The 7,913-nt window shown below is 37.4% G+C and overlaps 1 long non-coding RNA gene across 1 annotated transcript; it reads right to left on the bottom strand.

The window, feature by feature from the left end:
- Window positions 1–7,124: 7,124 nt before the first annotated feature.
- LOC120963432 (uncharacterized) lies at window positions 7,125–7,610 on the bottom strand. Its single transcript, XR_012183831.1, has 2 exons — window positions 7,546–7,610; window positions 7,125–7,396 (listed from the first exon to the last, which is right to left on the bottom strand). It is a non-coding gene; the product is annotated as an uncharacterized lncRNA (long non-coding RNA).
- Between the last annotated feature and the right edge of the window lie 303 nt (window positions 7,611–7,913).

The raw sequence follows: 7,913 nt of genomic DNA, 5'->3' as shown, positions 1-7,913 counted from the left end.
ATTTTACAGATTCCAAAGACAGATAAAGTTTGTGCTGAATTTGCATGTTGAAGAGGTTGAGAGAAATGTGAAATATGAAGTCTATAAGACACCAATGCTAGCTGAAAAGGATTTCAGAACGCGAAGATTTGTTGTGATTGTGAAGTTGCAGCAACAGTTGTTCAGTTGTATCTGTGGGAAATTTCAAAAGATGGCATTGTGGGTTGCCATGTCTTGAGAGTCCTTTCTCATCTCAACATGTCTGTGCTGCCAGAAAAATATTACATAGACAGGTGGAGGCCAAAAAATACAAAGGACATACGGGACATCCGTTTCAATGTTCCTTTGGAACTAACTGCTGGAAGTCAACACTTAAGGTATACCCTGCTATCCAACAGGCTCAATGAGATGGCCCCGGACGGTGCATCAACAAACAGAAAATATCTGTATGTTGTAGCAGAATGTGAAAGGGTGCAACAAAGGTTGGATGAGATGACTAAAGAGGATGAACTTGCAGAAGCGCAACAAGCAAATGTTGACAAGGACACAACAGAGACTGATGCAGCACCGCATCCTGACGGGTATGGAGACAAACTTCAAGATCCTGATGTTGCAGTGTCAAAAGGGCGTCCACAAAAAGGATGTTACAAAACTTTCATGGAAAGTTTAGCATCTAAACAGAAAGTCACATGCAGTCGCTGTGGGAAGCCTGATCATTATAAAAGTTCTTGTACTGCAAGTACTGAAGATGTCAATTTGGCTCTGAAAGGAAAAGTCAGCCGCAAACATGTCTCAGGTTTCCCAGCAAAAAAACTTTTTCTTTTGAGTGTTAGCAAGTAATTTTCAGCATAAAAAATGGACTTGTACTTCATATGATCTGATTTTGATGAATTGTTTATGCCCTAAAAATTTTACATCCTCTGCTAGGACATCTATAGAGAAGCAGCCAGCTCATGCAAAACCGAGCAAGAAGGCGAGAAAAGGAAACTGAGAAACTGGGTGCTACAAGTTCAAGAAGGCATTGGCTGGTTTTTTGATTGTCCCCGCAAGCACTGAAAAAATGTAAAAATGAGCCAAGTGTGGTCTTCGTTCTGCCAACGAACAGAAACCAAAGAAAAGAACTATATGATGGTTCATGGATGATAGCACTTTTGCTACTGTTTTTAAGAAAAATGCCGATGTTTCTATCTTTTATTTGTACTGTGAAAAAAATCAGGGAAAAAATGTTTCCCGTGGGGGTAGCGACACTTACCTTACCCCAGTTGGTTACTTAAGGTTCTTGATCCACTTTTCTGCTTGTGCTGTTTAGCTATCTTCTGTCCAGTAAGAATTTTGAAAACCTGCACAAAAGAAAGGAGGAGAAGTGATAGAAACAAGAGGAGAAAAAACACGAAAAAACAATTTCTGGTTAATGTCTGGGCGGGGGAGAAAAATCAAACTTGAAAAAATAAAAAATAATCATAAAAACGCTTAAGAACCGATGTTTGATATTGATCTGAAAGCAACATTATACACATGGGATTGTTTTCTGGTTAATGACCAGTTTCTACAACTATGCATATGACGGTAAAAATATCCTTAAGGTCAAAATACACGCATTGCTTTACATTTTGGATTCGCTTTCAACTAAGAAAAGGAAAAAAAAGAGAAAAAAATTGTATCGTTCCTCCATGTACACTGGACATTTTGTCGTCTCGTTAACCTTTGTGATTGTTTTTGATCATCTTGCTGAAGAACGTTCTGGTATTGTTCCTCCATGTATGACCGAAATATTCTAGTGGATTGACCTGCTTGCCCATGTGAGGATGTGCAAAATAATGAACTAGTTAGAAACCTTAAAATGAGAGACAAGAAAAAGGATATTTGTTTATAGTTGCAAACGCAAAAAAACATGACAGATGGGAAAAATAGGGGAAAAGATATACAGTTCTGTATCACAAGTCCTTGACAAGTGTCTTTGCTTCATCTATTTCGTTGTGAGTGCTGAATAGTAGATCAACAGCAAGTCTCACGCGCGCATCTGGAACATCTTTTGATTGGAATACTGTCTGCAACGGGTTCCTTGCTCGATAATTTTGCATCTTTTTTATTGTGAAAATTCCACAATCATCGCTGTTTCAGGGGGGGGGGGGGGGTGAGAAAAAAGAAAAAGCAACAGATGAGGAAAATCAATTCAAAAACATTAGAGGGAATAAAAATATAGCTGACATTTCATATGAAAAAATGGTATTGGAAAAAGTTGTTTATGATTTACCTCCCTACTTGTTTCGGTAATACTGGATATGCTGTTTGATATTGATTGAACCCCATGTTTCTCAGGTTAGCATCACACCACGCTTTGATAATGTTTGTTATCTGGAAAAAATCCTATAATAAGACAACGAAATCTTGGGGGAAGAAAGAAGAAGATAAAATTCTCTTGATTTTCTTTAAAAAGGAAGGATGCATAACCATCATGTTCTTGATGTTCGTGTGGTACTCGCTGTTTTCTGCGTACTTTGAGTCAAGGAATATGAACCAATGATCCGCATGAAGAGTAGGAAAGAACAACTAGAACGAACAAAAATGAAAAAATGAAAATGTAGATGGAATTCAAGAAACCATAATTCAATGACTTCAAAAGTGTTTTGGTGAGCAAAAACTGGCTTGAGACATTACTTCATTGCTCAGCTCTAGTCGTCTTGCTTTCCCTGCTCCGTGGAAGCTCCTTAGAACTTTATCTTTGAAAGATAGTCTCCCCACTTCAGTCCTCCACTTCTCCAAAAAGTACTCCTATTACAAACAAACAAAAAGAAAAGAAAGATAAAATTAAAGTTTCAACTGAAAAAAGTGAGAGATAAACAAACATCAAAACAAGATTGTATTGGAACTCACTGCCGCCGTGTGGAAAAAGTAGTGCCTCTGGGATGTTCTGGGGTGGTTATCTCTGAATAATTTCGACAGTATGCATTGATGACATATGACTCCACCCACCTTCATGGTTTGAATGAATTGCCTAGTTGTTCCAATGACACTCTGCATTTATCAATCTCAATTGCCTAGTAGTCCCTGCATTTTCATGATTTGTCCACAGAAAAAATGTCAGTGCAAGGGGGGAACTGCTATATACACTTCAGATGCACAAAAACAAGGAAGAAAAAATAAAAACACACACGAACAACTCAACAAAAAGTCGGTGGTCTAGGAGGGAAAAAAGTGTCCTAACCCTTTGTAGTAATTATTCTCGCTTAGGAGTAAGATGTTCTGATATAGATGAAGCTCGTATTCCATGATGGCCCCCCTGTCTTGGTCATAAGGCGAGCACAAAAATTTGCTTGGTTGTATTACCCTTTTAGGTGGTATATTTTCTTTGCCCCTAGAGCTGCTTGTACTCCCTAAGAAGAGTCTGGTGTTATAGTGATCATCTGATCTATCAACTAAGTTGCTGCAGGACTGTTTGAAAGGACTTTGACTAAGGATTTGGACCTCTGGTGATGCCTGCTAAAATTCAACAAATAAAAAAAAATAAGTATGAAACTATAGACATTCTGGGATATTTTCTTTTGGACTTCAGCTTTTAGGAAAAACAACACAAAGAAGAAGAAAAATACTTACACTGTTATGATCCAAGAATGTTATAGGGTTATCCTCTGTCCCATCTAAATTGCACTCAATGTTAGCTCTTTCTGGGAACAGAATTCTCCCTGTCATTGTGGCTTCTGAGAAAAAATGCTGTATCAAAGAACGAAAAAAGAAAGAAATATGAGAAAATCAAAGAAATGTGCCTAGGAAAACTGTTAATGTAGAAAAAAATCCAAAAAAAAATGGGGAGAAAAAAGAAAAAAAAAAAGAAAAATGTACTTTGGTGCGTGAGGGTGTGGTAGTCGTTGTCTTGTAAGTTGTGTTCCTATTCCTAGGAGAATAGCATGTATGCGGCTCGTTCCACTCATTTCGAATGCTTGTGTTTGGTGATGTCTGTATCATTTTAGAAAACAAGAGAAAATCAAAGACCATGAATAAAAAAAATGAGAAACATTTCATAAGAAAACAGAAACTGCTCAGCAGCAAAATGCAGAGAAAAAAAAACCAGGTTAATTATTCCTCCGTCTGGTGTTATTGCGGTCAGTGGACGTGGTGAAGTGCATCTTTGTCCAACACTTTGTTGCTTTTGCGCGCAATGTATAGAAAACTGTTGACACAAAAAGGACAGGGGATGAAGGTGTTGTTTGAAACCAACAAGGCAGAAAATTATATTTTTCTAAAAAAAGTGATTAAATAAAAAATATTGAAAAGGAAAAAAGAAGATGAAACCTCGCAGCTCTTGATCTCTTGCTCTTGATGGTAGTTGCCTGATTCTCTTTCTTTCAATGTCTGGTGAACAATGATTTTCTTTGCATTCTGATTATTGACGCACCAAAGAAAACGAGTTAAAGACATAAAGTGTCTACACTAGTAACATATAACACATGGGGGCATATATTTTGATTTGATGAGGCTCCTTTCCTACGTTTTGCGCACCTCGATTTTTTCATTATATTCCTTTGTTGTCATGTGCACAAGACGCCATAGCTCAGGCTCAGTTATTTCATTCCCGCAGTCATCCATATCTTCGAGTATACGACAAGTTGGTGTGTCATCATCATAGAAGAAGTACTTTTGCCTTGCTTTATCCAAGTAATGAGCCCAGGATTCGTCTTCGTTTCCTACAGCATTATCTATGACATGCTTGTCTGCTTCATGGTCATTTGCGTCATCCTCATCTAGATTTGAGAAGCAAATGATGATCATCAGTTCCAAAAAAATGAAACCAAAATGAATAGTTGTTGCTGGTTTCTTCAGTTTTGAACCAGAAAAATGGTGCGAAGGAAAAAGGATCATCAAAAAAGATAAAGGTACCTGCAGCTAATGTGACATTTATGTCGAAATCTATTTTGCTGCAGGACCCCTTCTGTTGCTGGTTGATCACGTTGGTGTCGTCTTTTTGCTGTCAAGAAAAAAATAACAAGGAGCATGGGATGTTAAAAAATAACAAAAGTAGTAAAAAGAAAAAGAAAGATGTTAAGTAACAAGTAGCTAGTTAAAACTTCTTACTTGGGAGATATGTTCATTACTGGATGTCTTCTGGCTCATGAAACCGAAAAAACTTGATGCATTCCTTTTCCAGCTTCTTTGCTCTGAATCTGAGGAAACAGAGCAGTGTTGTCTGGTAGAAGTAAGTACTCAAAACTTGTCGTGCTCTCTGCTCTTGTTTCATTGATCTTCACTTCTAGCACCTTGTCCTGCACTGTAACCTTGTTTTCTCTTCCTAGTCCATCTTCGATGCTCACTTCTTGGGGTGCTTTCACTGCCTCTGTATCATCTTTGCTTGTGTTCACTTGATCTTGAATTTCTTCTTGTGTGGTTATTGTGTCCTTGTTGTTGTGTTCTTGAAATTCTTCATTACCCTTGTCCATTTGATTCTGAAAAAATGTGGGAGGTAAGTAGCAAGAGTTTTAAAAACGGACAATAAAAAGGGAAAAAGAACATGGGAATATATCCTAAAAAAAGTACAGTAAAAAGATTCATGAACTTACATATGCATCTTCTAACTTTGAGCTCCCAATAACATCAACCCCTTCATCACTCTTTCCTTGGAATACTTCTTGCTCATGGCTCATTCTTTCAGTTTCAATTGAAGCAGGTGATTGTTCGCTGATTTGTTTCACCCTCTTAGTCCTTCGAAGTAGAGTCGTTCCTACAAAAGGGAGCATAATTATAGAAAATAAAAAAGAGAAAAAAGTAAATGAGTAGAAGGCCTGTCGAAATAGAATTAAAAAACAAATAACAGTGCTTTAAACACATGGTTGTAAAAAACGGGGTTCTCTTTTGCAAACAATAGGATATTTACCCTCATCTTCTTCATAATCTCCATCTGAGTTTACTTTTACAGTGTTGATTGCTCACTGTATTATGGCTCTTCTCGGATGACTCAAGTTTCAAAGTTTTCTCTGAATCGCCATTTCTTGGTGTCACTAATTCTAGGGTCTTTAAAAGCAAATTCTTTGCTTTCATGCAAGTGCTTACGTTTTCATCTTTCATGTAAAACTAGAATGATGTGTATATCTCTTCTTTCACCTGATACATGTGAAGAAACAAAAAAGTGAGAAAACGATGAAATGAAAAAATAAATCATAAATGCATGCAGAAAAATAAAAATAGAAAAGTAAGATTAGGGGGGAACCTCCTCGGGAAGAGAATTCCCCACTGTTCTGTCAATAGCAGCCCTTAAGTTTGAGTTCTTTGTCGTGCTGGCCCAACTGAATGACTCTTGAGCATAGCATGTTTCAGATTCATCTTTTATCTACATGTGTGAAAAAAGACCAAAGTAAAAGAAATTAAAATTCTCTTAAATTGACCCTGGCCCAACAGAATATCTGCTATTTTGTTCTCTGTCGTTACATTAGAAACAGAGAATACAAACAAAGATAGAAATAAGTATATATGAGAAAAACTTACTTTACTTGGTCTGTACATGCCATTTTGGTCTATGAGCATATCACTGAAATTTTTGACAAGACTGCCTTTCCATACACATATCCTTGGCATGATTGATGGTACTTGTATTGCTCCAAAGTCTGTGAAGTCAAGGAAGCGGACCTTGGAAAAAGAAAAAAAGAATAACAGATGTCAACTTGTTTTGATGAAAAAAGGAAAAGAAAGGAAAAAGGAAGACACAAAAACTATAAATAGAAAAAGAAGGTGAAAAAGAAAGAAAATGTACCGCTAGTTGGTATATGCACCCTCCTAGTGTCAGTGTCAAGCGGTTTTGCTTCGTCTTCTCTTTTTGATACTTCCTAATAGCTTGCAACAGCCACATGTGAGTGAACTTGCACCAATTTAGGTCTCTGATTTTACTGACATCTATTAGTGATCCCATGTACTTGGTGCTTGGTTTAGTGTTTGAAGTTGGGCACAACACGGTTGACAGGGCAACAATCATGAAACATCGAATGAGCTGCTCGTCAGACAAATCTTCTCCTTCAATAATCTTGTTGCCAAAAAACTTTATTGTGGGCACTTCTGTGAGCCCGAAAAATGCAAGGAACTCTGACTTCCCTGCATCGTCGACCATGCTAATGTTGATGTCCCCTGCCGGAATGCCAAAAACATGCAGAACACCCAGTGCATTCAGTGGTATGCGCTTCTTGTTGATGAAAATTGCTTCATCGTCAACAATGACCTTGTCTGCTATCCACTGAGCAAACGGCCTAGGCACAAGACAATCATCTAACTCCAGCATGTAACCAAAACCAGTAGACCTGACTAAGTCCACTTTGTTCTTGCTCTTGCAAATGCTACTCGCGACCTCGGAGAAATATGGTATGCTGCACCTACTATATGCTTTACATACTGCATCGCCAAAATCATCATGTGAAGTCGCTTCAGTTAGTCTTGGTCTCTGTGTACATCAAAAGGGGGAAATTAAAAAGTTTCACCCAAACAAAAAAAAAAGAGTTATAAATGAATAAAATTGAAGTAGTATGTGACGTAGTAATGATTACATGCATGAAAAATGAATTATGCGTGACAAGGATAACTAAAGTCTACCTTTATGCTCCCCTTTCGTACAATGGTCCGTCTTTGCTTCCTTTTAAAGCTCTTCGCAATCTGATATTGTGATAAAATAAGAACAAAAAATCATTATGAGTAAAAACAAAACAAATATATATATATATATATATATATATATATATATATATATATATATATATATATATATATATAAGAGGTACTTTGAATGTACAAAAAAAAGAGAAGCTGAAGAAATGCAGGGGGTGGAGGAGGGGGGATGACTTCACCAAATTTTTTACTCCAGCACAAAGTAGGTCGTTGGACACATCGGTTTCAGTTAGGTCATCATTCCCGTGGTACTGTTCGCTTTCGACATCCACTGTATCTTCGTCAATCTTCAAGAT

The sequence above is a fragment of the Aegilops tauschii genome, chromosome 1 (genome assembly GCF_002575655.3).
Source record: "Aegilops tauschii subsp. strangulata cultivar AL8/78 chromosome 1, Aet v6.0, whole genome shotgun sequence".
Taxonomy (NCBI): domain Eukaryota; kingdom Viridiplantae; phylum Streptophyta; class Magnoliopsida; order Poales; family Poaceae; genus Aegilops; species Aegilops tauschii.
The sequence above is the reverse complement of the archived record's forward strand: the minus strand, read 5'-3'. Positions and strand labels throughout refer to the sequence as shown.